A 15,062-nucleotide genomic window follows, 5' to 3' on the forward strand; every position below is an offset into this window, starting at 1 on the left:
GTAAATCAAGAAAGTCATATCGAATGAGTAATCATTAATTTGAAAGTACAAAAAAAAGGATAGAATTTAGCAGGGTATTCGTTTGGAGTCTGTAAGGAACGTTTGGACGGCGAAGCAAGCATCCCTGTGGCTGAATCCCAAAGTGGACGCCCCGAACGAAAGAATATTAGGTTCTGTTAAGTCCAGGCCAAGCCTTCGAAAAGGTATTTCCAACAATCGTTTTCTTGCCGCAGTAAAGCGGCGACAAGATAGAAGAAAGTGGTGTATCGTCTCTTCCTCATTACAAAACGGGCAGAGGGGGGAGGGAACCAAACCCGACCTGTGTAAGTAGAAATTTAGGGAGGGTATACGGCAACGTAATTTGGTGAGAGAGACCTCAAGCATCTTTGTGTTACAGGATTCGCTACGCCAGGGAAATATCAGGTGCTTATAATCTGGAGAAGCAGTCAGAACTGGGTTTGATAAGGCTTTTCTAATTGATCGCATCCGAAATCTAGCCGCCGTGATGTGTGCAGTCACTGGTAGAATGGGAAGAACAGGGCCGGAAAGTGAGGTCTTTGCCAGTGAATCGGCAGTTTCATTAAAAAACAACCCTTTATGACCAGGTACCCAAATCAAATGAACACATTGCACATTGGCAGGAACTATATATAGCAAGTAAAATAGTTTTAGCATAGGTGAATCATTAGTGGCGGTAAGGGAAGAGCAAACAGAAAGGGAGTCAGTAAGGATAGCAGCTGTTGTAGTCGTTTGGTCTAATTTACGTAAAGCTAGGATTACTGCTAAAAACTCGGCCAGAAAAATAGGCACAAAATCGGGCAATCTTAAAGAAAAAGACCAGTCGAGTGCAGGACAAAATATCCCAATGCCAGTCTTTTCCTCGCTCTGTGATGCATCTGTTGCAATGATAATATTTGTTCCTAGGGAGCTTAGGTGGTCTTGTAACATGGCGTTTAAGATGCTGTAAGGTAGTAGTTTTGCGTGGTTTGGGAAAATATCGTCGAACCTGATATCCAGGTAATTTGAATGCGTATTGTTAGGAAGCACATCGCGAATTTGCACATTTAGTGGTTCAAGTAATTTTTGCACAAATATAATTTGTGGTGTATGAAACTTGGGCCAATGAACGGGAAAAAATAATTGTGGATCGGAGATGAAAATTATTTGAGGACGGCTTAATGGTGATTCATATAGTCGTAAGAAAGTCTGAACGGTCAGAAGGTGAAATCGGCATATAATAGGTGGGATTCTCGCTTCCAGATATAATACGGCATTTGCAACGTATTTTGGAAGGCCTAAGCACAGACGTAGCGCCTCTCGCTCTAATAAAACTAGCGGCCGAAGCTTGTATGACGGAACACCTGAGAATAAAACACAGCCAAATTCTAATACTGGATGAACGTACATTTTATATACCATCAAAAGGGATTTTCTTCTCATACCTGTTCTTCGATTGCTTAACTTGCGCAAAATGCCCATTGTACGAGCTCCTTTTGTTGCAAGATACTCAATATGCGGCTGCCAGTTAAGATTTCCGTTATAGATAACTCCAAGGTACTTCAGTGACTGTACTTGTGGGATATCTTCGAGATGATAGTTAAGCGATATGTATACTGGGTCTTTAACGGGGAAAACAAGGATAGCACACTTATTAGCATTCAGGTTTAAGTGTAAGCTATCCAGCCAGCCTTCCAGTTTCTTTAGATAGGACTGCAAAATTTCGTAAAGGGAGTATAGGTCACTAGCCATACCAAAAAAGGCGATGTCGTCAGCATAAACGTAGGTACTGACACCTGGGTGAACGGGGATTCCGCTCAGTAAAATATTAAATAATATTGGTGAAAGTACCGATCCCTGAGGCACACCTCTTGTTTGCTTGTGTTTACCAGATGAATAGCCGCTTCGAAAACAAAAGAATTCTCTGTCTTTCAAAAATTCATGCACCCATGCTACAATATATCCTGGAAAGCCATGGCCCTGTAACCGATTTGTTAAAATTGCATGTTCAATGCTGTCATAGGCTTTACATATATCTAAAGTAGCTAACGCCGCATATTGTTTTTTCTGTCTGGCGATGTTAATGCGACTTTCAAGGTCTACACGCGCGTGCCATATTGAATAGCCAGATCTAAATCCAATTAGACAAGGACTCAACAATCGATTTTCATCAATAAACTTCATTATATGCCCGTGAAGCACTCTTTCAATAAGTTTTGCTATGTTTGATGTCAACGCAATTGGTCTGATGTTGTCGATAGTATACCCTGCCCCTTGCTTTTTAAGTAACGGAATAATTTTGGCGATCTTCCATTCATGTGGAATCCATGCATTGCTAATAGAGTAATTTAGCAACTTCAGAAGCTCACGTGGGGCTTCTTGGAAGAAAATTTTTAACATTGCATTTGTTATTCCATCCGGGCCAGGCGCTGTAGTTGGTAACCGTAACATGACCTGTGCTAGTTCCGAATAGGATATCTCTTTGTAGTCCGAGAATGTAGGAGTAAGAACAGAATTTGGAAGACGCGTTGTGAACCGGCTCTCCAATCCTTTAGCCAATAGGTCTAAGGACTCCTGCATTTCCTGTGCGGTATAGACAATTGAGTCTACATTAACGCTCAGTGGGAGTCTGTTTCTAGATCGAAGGAAATAAAATAAAGCACGTTTGTTTTTGGATTCAGATAGATAGTCAAAATGTTTTTTATCGTACTCATCTTTTGCGTGTTTGACAGTGCGTTTGAAGGTTGCCGAAATATATTGACAATCTTTCCAATTTTGTGGGCTCTGATTATGTAGAAGTTTTTTCCAAGCAGCTTTTCTTCTGCGATAAACTCGTGAGCACTCATTGTTCCACCAGGGACTAGATGATGTACGTTTAGCTGTCTGAATTACGAATTCAGACTTTTGTCGGGACATCTGTAACGCTGAACAAATTTTCAAGCCAATTTCTTCGTCATTAATATTAGTTAATGACGCAATGGAAGAGTGTAAGCAGTCTTTAAATTTTTTGCAATTAACAAATATTCTGTCTTGTCGCTCAACTGATGTTAATGGGCATGCAATTTCGAAGTATACTGGGAGATGATCACTGTTTGTAGAGAAATCAATCGTAGTCCAAGATGTCACGGCAATACTTGTGCTAGAAAACGTCAAATCTAACACTGAGCGAGATTGGCCACGGACAAATGTGGGCCGTCTCATATTTAGGCATGAAAGATTTTTATCTATTGTCCAGTCCCATAGACGCGTCCCACATGCATCTGTTCTGTAACAACTTTGCTTTCTGCACGGAATAACAGCGCTTTGTTTTCTTCTTGGGGGTATTTATAGTTATCCGAACTTTTTAGAAGGCTCTACGACGATAGGTGTCTAAAAGCGCGAGCACCTTATTTGTGGCTCTGGTTAGATCTTTTAATAAATCCTGGTCATTATAATAATAATAATAATTTTGCTGTCATTTTCATCAACTCCAAAGATCATTTATTACTAATGCGATATCTTTCGCCAACTGTTTTCCTTCTCTTCTTTTCTTTTTTTGTGATGAAAATCGAATATTTACAATGCGGTGGTCCTGTGCTCCGGGCCACCACACTGCCTGTACATACACGCTACAAACGAAGGAACTCATTCTAAGCCAGTAAGCCCTTTCAGAGCGACGGCTGATTGATCATGCATTCCCAAAGTCACTGACTTTCTTTTAGCCACAGGCCGTGGTGGTGCAGTCAAAAATGAATGGTCCGTTGCGGGATGCTTCGACACGATGACCTATCGGAGTGGGCAAGGGAATTAGAATCTAAATCATCTTGGACTCGTTCTAGTCATCCACGATTACTATGCGTGCGCCATCTCGGTGCTATAGAATTAGGTTAAGTAATTTCATTTGGTGAGTCGCTGTCTGCCGCACAGGCTATGAACCACAACGCTGTAAAGCTGGTCTCTTAACGAATTAATGGCACGTCATCGGTGAGACATGCGGCTGCAAATGGCAGCGCGGTGCTCCCTGCGATCGAGTCATGTGTACATTGAGAGTCATTACCTCTATTAATTTACAAACCACCATTTTATTTAAATGCTATTGATGCCGTCATGCGCTTACTGAAACTTGAAGTTAAGCTCACGATGATGGGATTAGCAGGGCAACTTTTTGAAAGATGCGCTTTTGCGCAAAGAGTACCACATCATCTATGTCTGCTTATACAAGTAAATAAACCAAACCACGCCCGAAGAACGCATGTGTGCGCAAGACATGCTGAGGCAAAAAGACAAATTAAACTGGCACGTAAATACTAGACATGATCGGAAGGTTCTGTGTGGGCGAACCTAACCTGACTAACAGCGCGATAAAGAGAAAGACGGATGGCACAGTCCAAAGACGACGGGCAAGCTTAACTGTGTTCACGGACGCCCCTCATCGAAAACCACGTTTTGCGTGAATGCATTACGAACAGCAACCCTAATTAAACTTGGGTTGGCTCGTTTGAGGTCACGCGTATCGCCTGGGGTTGAAGCTTTGCGTACAGTAATATCTCGCAGCGTCCAGATGTGTATCGGTCAATGATGGAATGGATAGCTGCGCGCAGTGACAACTCGGTTTGTTAATGAGTTTTGAGCGTGAGCCCGGAGCCGGTTGTTTGTGACATGTGTAGTGGAAGCCTTAACGTTTTCTAAAAATACATATATGCAAAACGTGGGTCGCGTCCTCTTGCTCTCCCATTATACGCTTACAGGACGCGGCGCGCTCTCAGGTCGTGCCGCGGGTATCCTCTGGCGGCGCGACCACGCGGGTCATGCGAAATGTTATCGCCCTCATTCTGATGGCAGGCGAAAACTACGAACGCAGTGAAAGATAAAAGAAACCTACGGTATCGCCTTCTCGGGAGCTTCCGTTCAACGTTTTCATTATAGTAAAGAAACCCAAAGAGAGAGTTGGTGCGGTCACCGAACTCGGAGGGAAAGCCTAGTCAAGAGGCAAAACCAAGAAAACGTGCGCGTGAGTTCCGCGAACTACTAACATCCGACCACGACTCGCTTCACGGGCGAGGTTAACTGAAGCTCTTTGTTCGTATTCATTACTTTTTTTTTTCTCGCTTTAGCTGTCAATGTCTTTTTGCGATGACATCGCTCCAAGGGGTCTTCGCTGCTGGCGTCGCTCTTCGTTCGTGCAACTCTTTACACTTGGAAAAAATGCCCGAGGACACAAAAGAGGGAGGGGTTAGCAGTACTCGTTCGAAGCACCTTTTTTTTCTGTTTATAGCGCATAATATATGGCCGGCTTTCATGGTCGGATTGCGTAATGGGCCGCAAACTGGCTCTGTATACCTCACACGTGTGCTCACTGTTTCTGCATATAGCGCTGCCGCTGCTGCTGTTGATGACGACTGCGAAGAATACGTGCGGCCCTCAACTGCTTAGGGGGGGAGGGGTACTCCAAATGATGATGGTCCCACGTGCGGCTGGTTCGTCATTACGAGGTCGAACGCATACGCACACTTTTCTGTACAACGTTCGTCGTCCGAACTTCTTGCGTCGGGCGAATGCCCTTCCTTAGCGGAGAGTGGCAGGCATTCACGAGCTATCAGAAATGCGTTCGGGGAGGTGAGAAAAGCTTACGCATTCGAAGAGTACGCAATTCGTGCACCATACTCGGGCTTCAAAAACTGGAATGTCATCTTGCTTAAACGTGTTAGAAAAAAATGAAAGTTGCTCTAGAGGAGAGACCCTCCTTGAAATGCTTAATTCGTATGAGTGAGACGTTTTATTTCAAAGTGAGAGAGTTGAGGTTTCGTGCAGATTGCATGTGCGGCTTGCTCCCCATCGCTTTTGTTGCTTTGGCTCGAACAAAGTGGGAGCAGGAGGAAAAATAAAGTGACTTCAAAACTGGAAGCAAGATTTATTAAGTAGAGGCGAACTTTGATAGAACGGAACCAAAAGAAGAGATAGTGCTATCGTAAAGAATCAGTGGTCGATTGCGGAAAACGTCGAAATTGTTTTGTTTTCTTTTTTTCTTCGGTTTTCATGAAGTGAAGAACAACTCTGCTGTGATTAAGGGAGACACAAACGAAAACTCGTAATCTGCTTTCTATGTTAAATTCGATACTTCCGCCTCAGGCAGCATACGCATGACGCAGTTCCTCATCTTCGCTCAGAAGCAGTCTCTGTCTCGCAGCGATTGCCATGTCCTTTAAACAGTGACATCACATCTATCCTCGAACTCCGTACGTCGTGAGGTTGCCCTTTAGAGTAGCGAAAATTTAATGATTAGTAGCATGCATACAATGCAGCTGTTTATCTGTACGAATTTTAAACAGAATTCTCGCGTAATATTCATTTTTTTATACTATGAAGTTATGTGTTCATCTAAGCTTGTATGAGGGAGCGGTGAGGATAAATATTAAAGAGAGTTCTTCTTTTTTTTTGCCCACCTGCTCAGGTTCATGTAGAAACGAAAAGAAAAGGGACTGAATAGTCCTGGCGAAGTCTCGTCTCCAAATAAGCGCGTGTAGAAGACTTGTATTCAAGTAAGCGCCACTGTGCTTACCTTTAGTACCGCTTGGCACTGTGCGATAGCAAAATAAAGTGCGGTCTTTCTTTAGCGGCCGTTACCTCGTAGAGCACCACAACCGTACCACGCCAAAATTCTTGATCGCTTCTTTCACGCAATCAACCCCAACGAGGTAGCACACTGCGAAGCTCGAGGTCTTACTCGCCGAACTGACTTCCATCGGTCAGGGGAACGCGGATGTGGAGATCTGGAGAGAAAAAGACAGATTAACAAGATTTAGCGATATTACAAAATTCTATCAAAATCAGAGGCGAATATTAGCACCGTCTCACACTAAACTGAACAGAACTGAGTCCGCTGCTTGGAGGCGATTTCAAACAGAAACCTATGTGAATCCCGTGCAGTTAAAGACTTTCTACCCCGAGATATACGCCAGCGATATATGCAAGCTATGCAAGTCTGCTAGAGCCACCCTTCAACACATGTTGTGGGGATGTAAAATATATCAAGAATAAATGGCAGTCTCCCCGGAAAATCTACGGGCGCGGTGGTCGGCCACGCTACTCAGCTCAGAACTCCTAGACCAACTTTGGGCCGTCCAGCGAGCCATGGATGCCGTGCGGGAGCAACAGCTCCCAGTGGCCATCTAGGCGGCCCCAGGCCCGGGCCTCCCAATCGCCGGATTTCAAATAAAGTTATGTCACTCCTTTCAGACAGGTATTCAGTGATATGACGGAATAATGACCAGTATTCATGTCATGAAAATCGCAGAACAAACTTTTTTTTTCCTCGCTGGCAAAGTCCTTTTATAGAATATGCATTTGTCCGTAAAGTTTCGAGACTGCATTTATTTTCTTCTCTACAAATGATTCCCACAAACAAATGTTGGTGCTAGAGTTACTGTATATGATACCAAAGGTAAACTCTAGTTGGTGCGTATGTGCAGCGCCATCTTTTCGGGCTAACCTGAACTATTTATGTTAATTGCTGTGGCAGCCGCTAGATGGTACTACTTGTAGAAATATACGTTGTCACTAGTCGTCTGCGCATTCTACTGTGAGTGAATGTGGAGAGATGGACGCCCACCTCGCACAGCCTGTAAATATAAAAGTCTGTGTGAAGCTTGGCAAGACAACCACATAGACGTATGAGCTCCTTCGTGACGCTTACGGCAACGAGACATTATCGCGGGCGCGAGTTTTCGAGTGGCACAAGATACTATTTCGAAGGGGTGCTGCACAAATGATTTCAATGTTAAACGCATTTTTTTTAATGGACTCAGTCTCTGAACTTTACGCACAATGGTTGTATCATGGGAAAGAGAGTTTTGCCATGACTAAACCTTGTAACATTGATATAACATGTTTAAAATTGTAGAAACAGTTAAAGCACGGGAAAGAATTATAGTTAACTACAGAGGGCATGAGGAGTGCAAAAATCACCTTGATAGTCAAATTGACAAATCCTTCGTATTGGTGCACTCTGTCGTTCTAGACAGAATGCCATGCCGCAGCAGTAAAAAGCCGCCGCGTTGCCTTTAGAAAAAAAAAACATTATAATTTTCACAGACGAGTCAATGCATGCTTCTCAGTCCCCATTGAATGTTACCTGTACAACTACCACATCACTTTGTCGTGCAAAGGTCGCAGATTTGAAGGAGTGATTTTTTTTGTTACAGAAGTCTATCGAATTCACCAGTGTGCACAGCGTCTAGTCTTCCATAGAACTTATCTATTGGTGGCTCACAAGTTTCGGTGGCGTTGTAGTCACGCAAAAACTCACGTGTGGCGCATACCCGCATTGCATAGGCGATTATGCGCCAGGGACAAAAAAGAAAGAAGGAAAGAAAGGAAGGAAGAAAGAGCAGGTACGGGGAAAGCTGCGCTGGCACCGGATCACGTGACGCGCCCGACCAATCAGGGTCATTTCGTGTGTCGCGGGGAGGGAAACGGACGGAAATGGGGTTGGCACGCGCTCCGCCGGGCTTCCCTCGCCTCAGATCAATTTCGGCGCCCGGTTGGGAAGACCGCGGGAGGTGCGTTCCGCCGAGGAGCAGGCTGCGTTTCAGCAATGGCACCGCGAACGCGCCCGGGAAAGGGCTCGTCGTCGACGTGCCGATTCTAGCGTAAGGGTTTCCGAAGCCCAGGTGAAACGTCAGCGAAGAGTCGCGGACCCCGAATTGCGGCAGCGTGATATTGAAGCCAAACGTCAGTGAAGAGCCACTGACCCCGAGTTGCGGGAGCACGATGTTAAGGCCACACGCCAGCGTCGTCTTGCCCTCCAGAAACTGGTCATCGCCTCGGCAAAGGTAGTGCGAACTTCCCCGGTGCGACGGCCAGTTTTCAACGCAAGTTTCTCATCCGGAACTTCGGAGCCAGCTTCAGTGCGTGTGACCGGTTGTGGTTCGAGCACAACGTGATACTCGTCAGTGAAATCGTTCCGAGGAACACCGAAGAAACACACGACAAGCTTCGCTTACCCCCATTTCCTCGACATGGGGGAGGCTACTCACTTTTTATTTATAGATACTGCAATCCCATCGAGGGATTTTAGTAGCGTGGAATTACAATCGGGCGTAGTACAAATGAAAACGTTTTCACAGGTATATATTATTTAGCAAAATCGTAATCAAATATGCAAGGAAAAGGCAAGTAGGAACGCAGAATTGCACAAGTTTATGAGTTACAAGTTATACAATAACTACCGCAATACAATATCTAATACTTGAAAAATAAAATGCAAGAAAACCAGAAAATAATTCAATGTATCGTTAGGGATACAATACAAAAATTTCAAAGAGATAATTGTAGGATAGTCTAATTGAGAACAACGTCGGTGTTAATAGTGTACAACGGCAAAACCTGAAGCTCCGTGAGCTGTTAGAGACACGTGACCAACAGTTCAAGCGATGGTTGTAGAACATTATTAGTCAAACTGCTACAGTCTCTGATAGTACTCCGAAAAAAAAAAAAGAATTTTCAAAACAATTATTGCGCGATTGAAAAGGTGCAACAGTGAGATTGTGACTTTCTCTTGTGGCATAACTTGAAGAGAAAGACAATAATTTATTTTGGTCTATACTAGAGTGTCCGTTAATTAATATATATAAATATTTGAGACGAGAAACTATTTCTTTCATTTATGGGCGGAAGATTTGCTCTTGCTAGCAGAGCACTTACAGATGTTTGACCGTAACAGTTCTAGATAAAACGGGCAGTCTTTTTTTGTATGTTTTCAATCTTGCTTATATTAGTCAACGTGAATAGGTCCCAAATAATGGCTGCGTAATCAAGTATTGGTAGTACTGTGGATTTGTATACCAGCAAGCGAACACTTTGAGTGGAGCGCTTGAGAGCCCTTCTTAGAAAGGAAAGTCTAGTGTTAGCACAGGCGACAACTTAATCGATGTGTTTATTCCAGGAGATATTATTAGTAGTCCAGACCCCCCAGATACTTGTATAGTGCTGCACCTCACTGATAAATCTATGGTTTGAATGATATTGGAACATAAGGGGCTCCTTTTTATGTGAAATGCACATAAATAAGGTTTTCTCATAGCGTTACATGATGTTCCTTCTATCCGCAGACGCTACTCCTCTAACACAATGATTGCATGTAATATATAAACGAACGAATGAACGAGCGAACGCACGCACGGACGGACGGGCGGACGGACGGACAGACAGACAGAAAGACAAATAATTGAATAAGTAAATAAATAAATAAATAATAAATAAATAAATAAATAAATAAATAAATAAATAAATAAATAAATAAATAAATAAATAAATAAATCAGTCAGTCAGTCAGTCAGTCAGTCAGTCAGTGAAAGTTGTTGGCTAAAGCATAGCTTGCCCCGCTCTGAGGGATAAAGCTCCATCACCGCCTTGAACTCTTGATATTACCTCTATCGCAACCTATCTTATTTCTTTGTTGTTCAATAGCTCGCTATCACATCAGGAGTAGAATGTTTCTCCTTGAAGCCCAAATGGCTTCCTGCTCCAGCAGCTAGAAGTTGTGCAAGCAAATCATTTATTTGATTTTTGAAGTCGAAGCGTTTTATAGTTCTGACAGCATAAATAATACACAGAAAAGACTGATTTCAAAGTACGAGTATTCTTTTGTTCTTATTCTTTCTTTTTTTTTCTGGGGTAGAGGTGAATTGAATTGCATGATCATGTGGGCCATAGGGAGGGAGAATAAGGTATCCTATTAACGCTGACGTGTTTAGTACGTCTCACAGCAGCACCGTCCCTTTTTTATGCCACGGTGCCCGCAACAGGTTTAACATCCAATTCGTCCGTATCGCCTAAGGCTGGCAACTAAGCTAATGGAGGCAGCCTTGATTATTGCTTTTTGAGATTGTTTGAAATGTTAAACAGATGCGCTAAATAAGTTGACAAATGAGCTTTCAAGTGATTTTTCCTTAACTTTTAGAAAGCATTGATAGCTACTTAACTCTTTGAAATATATTATACAGTTTTAGCTCAGCGTTTACAATCCGCTCTGCTTACAGACCGGTGTGTCCTAACAAGTTGCACACAGCGATCAACGGGGATGCTATTGCACGTCCACACAACGCTCATTCCTGCGTCGGAGAGCAGAACGCTGCCCTCTCTCCGCTTCCAGACCGATTAAGCGGAATGTTACGATGCATCAATTGGGCTTTTGGTTGTTTTGCAGACAAACTAACCATGCGTTACTCATGTCTCTGGGACACGCGCGTTTATCTAAAAACGCGAAATCAACGTGGTCCTCCGTTGCCCTTGAGCGCGTGAGGTGTGAGCGGAGCGTACCGTAAGTATCGCTTAGCTAAAACTGTAGTAGCTCCATTAGAAGTTCAGAAGTCAAAAAAGAAAAGTATAGTAGCTTCTCGTATTCTGCGCGTAAGTGCTGCGTTGTGGGCATGCTCGTTCGGAGAGAGAATGACGTCATGCACGGTTTTTCTTTCCGCTAGCGCATCGCGGGATGGCAGTTCAGTTATGGTGCTACGTCATAAAGCCGTCACATTGGTCAGGCAACTCGCAACATACACCTCACGACAGAGGCAACGTAAGAATTCGACCACCGCGCCACATTTTCACGAGGCCGTCAGACGCTACGTACTTTCGCAACAGCCCTGCCGGTGTTGTTGTGCAATCACATACGTGACCCGATTTCCATAGAGGGCTGGGAAGCCCTCTATGGTCATATTATACGCTGGCCGTAAGGCAATCGAAGGAGTATAGCCAAATGTACATCCAAATACAAATTCGAAGCACGCATGCACAAAAAAAAAAAAAAAACTAAAGCAATAGCCTCAGCCGCACCTGTGCGAAACACTTCTCAGTATAGGAAGTCTGGCGATTGTGGCAACCTTCACCCTTGAATTCGTGCGGCTTCCACGGTGTGGCAGAAAGCGATGCCGTGGTGCTCGCCATCTTCTCTGTGTCAGTTTTGCCTGGGGAAATTTTGGCCTTGCCGAGGGCAGCGTGTCGTGGTAAAGAGAGTGGTTGGCGTTCGCTTTCGGTGTTTTGGGGAAACATGCGAAACCTGGCGCTATATAGCAGACAAAATGTAGTCTTACTTCGTCAGCGTACACTTCTAGGCTGTGGAGAATCGCTTATCCTTCGGTTTTCATTCGGAAATTACCCTGCGCACAGCAGGCGTGCCTTGTGAGCAACAATGACGCAAAGCGCCAATGTTGGCGCGAATCTTCGCTCACACTTTCCACGCAGACTGGCAACTTCAGTTCTGTCTGAAGAGTGAAGAGTATATATAAATAAGTATATGGAAAAACAAAGCCCACGTATGGAAGTAGTGACCTGTTGCTGTCATTGTCCCACTCTCTCAATATATTTATTTCATTGTAAGTTCTGTTATATACGCCATTATATTTATTGCGTGGCATCGCTGCGACACATCAGGTGATTGAATTCGCGGAATCGCCAAACCAGAGGAGGAAAATTACACTGAGCTGAGCTTTAACCTTTCTCATTAAGTCTTTAAGAAAGCGTGATAATTGCCCGATGGCTAGGAGGCGTTCAAGGAACATTGCCCAGGGATCGCATTGGGAGAGTAAGCGTCCAGTCGCATCCATGTTTGTCTTTTTTTTCTGGAAATTTTTTCATTTAAAACGTCATGATTTCTTCGGTAGGTATACTCCAGCGAAGACACTTGTCTTTCGAGCATACACTTGCTGAGCGATACTTTGGTATATTGGTACGCGATGCCTTGGATACCTTGGTATTGGTAAATCAGTGATAGGTTCTCTGCATATCGAGACACGTGTACAATGCGCCAAAATGTTGGGAGAAAAGGAATTTCCCATTTGGTCGTATATATTTCCGGTGCTTTGCCGTGGTTACAGAGTTACAACTGACATAGATCTCTGTGAAAAACTATTGAAAATTCCAGCAAAATGTGCGATTTCGTTCCTGCCCAGTGGTGCAAGAATTTCATGGTATTCGTGAAATGCCGAACAACTTTCTACACCATATAGTAGTTAGTTTGTTCGCCTGCATATGTGACCAGTCACTTAAGAAATTTTACACTGGACGCTTGCCGGGAAGTATCACTATAGATAAATTTATTTACGCTGTCGTTCTTAGTGTCTGAATGCATATTTTCTCATGCGAATCATAGAATGGATGCAGAAGTTGCCACGCAGAAGCACACTGCTGTTCAGTGCAGGGAAAATAGGTCGTGTACATAGCGGGTCTTTGCATTATTCGTACCATACTACTGCCCTTTGTTCAACTGGCAGATAAACACTTCAGGCGTATAATGTGAGTGTTCTTATTCGAAAAAGTTCACAAATGATGTGACATCATTTGCCAGTTTGTCAAATATGCTTGGCAAAATTCAATAAATAAGCTTATTGTTCGCTAACTAGGCGTCCGAGGCATATCTTCTTGAATTAAATTCTTTGACGCCCGTTTTCGCACATTTCGTTGCTAAATTATTATGTTGCTTCGTATGAAAGCCACAAAAGCTCAATGCGATACTTCATAAAATGAATTCACGCCTACTATTCCCGGTTTGTAGAAACCCGGTTACCTACATCACTTCGCTCTTTCCGCACCAAGGAGCAGCCACGAACATGACCGAAAGCGCGTATCACTAGACCGTGACAGCCATGGCATGACGCTTGGCCTATAGTTTTGGAGGAAGCGATATTTTTACGCTGCGCAAACACGCCGTCGGTTTTCCCTTCTAGGTTTAAGCGGGCCAATTTTGACCATGCGACTATAGCTTCGTGGTGTCGTCGGTGCCGCTGAAGTAGTGGGCTTTTTGGTTGGCTGTCGCGTAGAATTTTTTTTATTAATTTGCAGTTAAAGGAGATATTGACGCTTCTAATGGCACCTGCAATTCTTCTTCGCAGGGCAAGCAAGACTAAAAGCAGGAAAACATTGAGACGCTCAAATATCACAAGCAACAAGGAACAAAATCGGACGTGTCTTGCAAATACGTGTGCAGGCGTGAGCTACTCATTTGCGATCTACGGTAATAAAAAAAATAGCGGTATCATTCACGATATGAGCGTAATATTTTTGTATGTTCCGCGAAGATGTTAAAAGCCACAAGTGCCCTTTTCTGTAACTTCATTGTTGGTCATGGACCAAGTATTTTTTTTTGGGGGGGGGGGGTGAATGGCCGATAGTCAAGCAGCATTAAATCAGCTTTCAGTCTTCGCCCCGCCCTATCGTTTCATGGGCACTCAAGAAGAAGGCGTTGTACGTCTTCGTCAGCGTGGCCACAATGGCACTGCGGGCTAGCAACGCATTGAATTCTGTGGAAAAAGTGACACTTGTATATTGTTGCCAAGCAGCAGACGGCGAATAAAGTTGAAAACATCACATTATCGCTCAGCTTTGGCGGAATGGTAAATTTTATGTTAGGCTTCATATGAAGAATAAGTCTGAACATTTTGATTTCTGATCGAACCATGCGTTTATACTAAGCTGACAGGATATCTGTCTCAGCGACAGGCTGACTTCATTGAGGATAATAGGGTTAATGTAGTGTATTTTCATTTTCGCGCGCTTGTTTTGTTGCAGGGTCAGCTGCATTGTTGCCAGGAATATTACAGTGTTCCGGTACTCAATGACGTGTTAAATGTTATTTCTAGCTCTGGCTTTTGTGTTCCTAGGCTATCATATACTAAATCTGTATTCAACGCATTTTGGCTTGTGCTCTTTACTCACGTGATGACGGCTTGTGAATCACTAAAAATAATACATTTGCATGCGACCTCTACCGACGCGTTTTGTGCGTTGGCGAGCACGGCAAACGTTATGTAATACCAATGATATTGTTGTAACCCTAATTCATTTCGTCGAAACAGCTCATTCCGGGCTTCTTTCAAGCCACTTTGACTTTTCATGAAAGCCTTATTTGAGCAATTTGTCTTACAGGCTGATGATCACAGAGAGCCAGCCGCACGAGTCCCTATTGCCGGCTGTAGACAGGAAGAATGGCGGGCTTTCCCTGGGGTTCCGCCGCTCAGCGCCCCAGTGTCGCTTGAGCGACGCCACATTAGTGAGCATGGTAATAATGGCAGCCTAAGGACGCAATTTCTGTT

The sequence above is a fragment of the Dermacentor silvarum genome, chromosome 1, assembly GCF_013339745.2.
Source record: "Dermacentor silvarum isolate Dsil-2018 chromosome 1, BIME_Dsil_1.4, whole genome shotgun sequence".
Lineage (NCBI taxonomy): Eukaryota > Metazoa > Arthropoda > Arachnida > Ixodida > Ixodidae > Dermacentor > Dermacentor silvarum.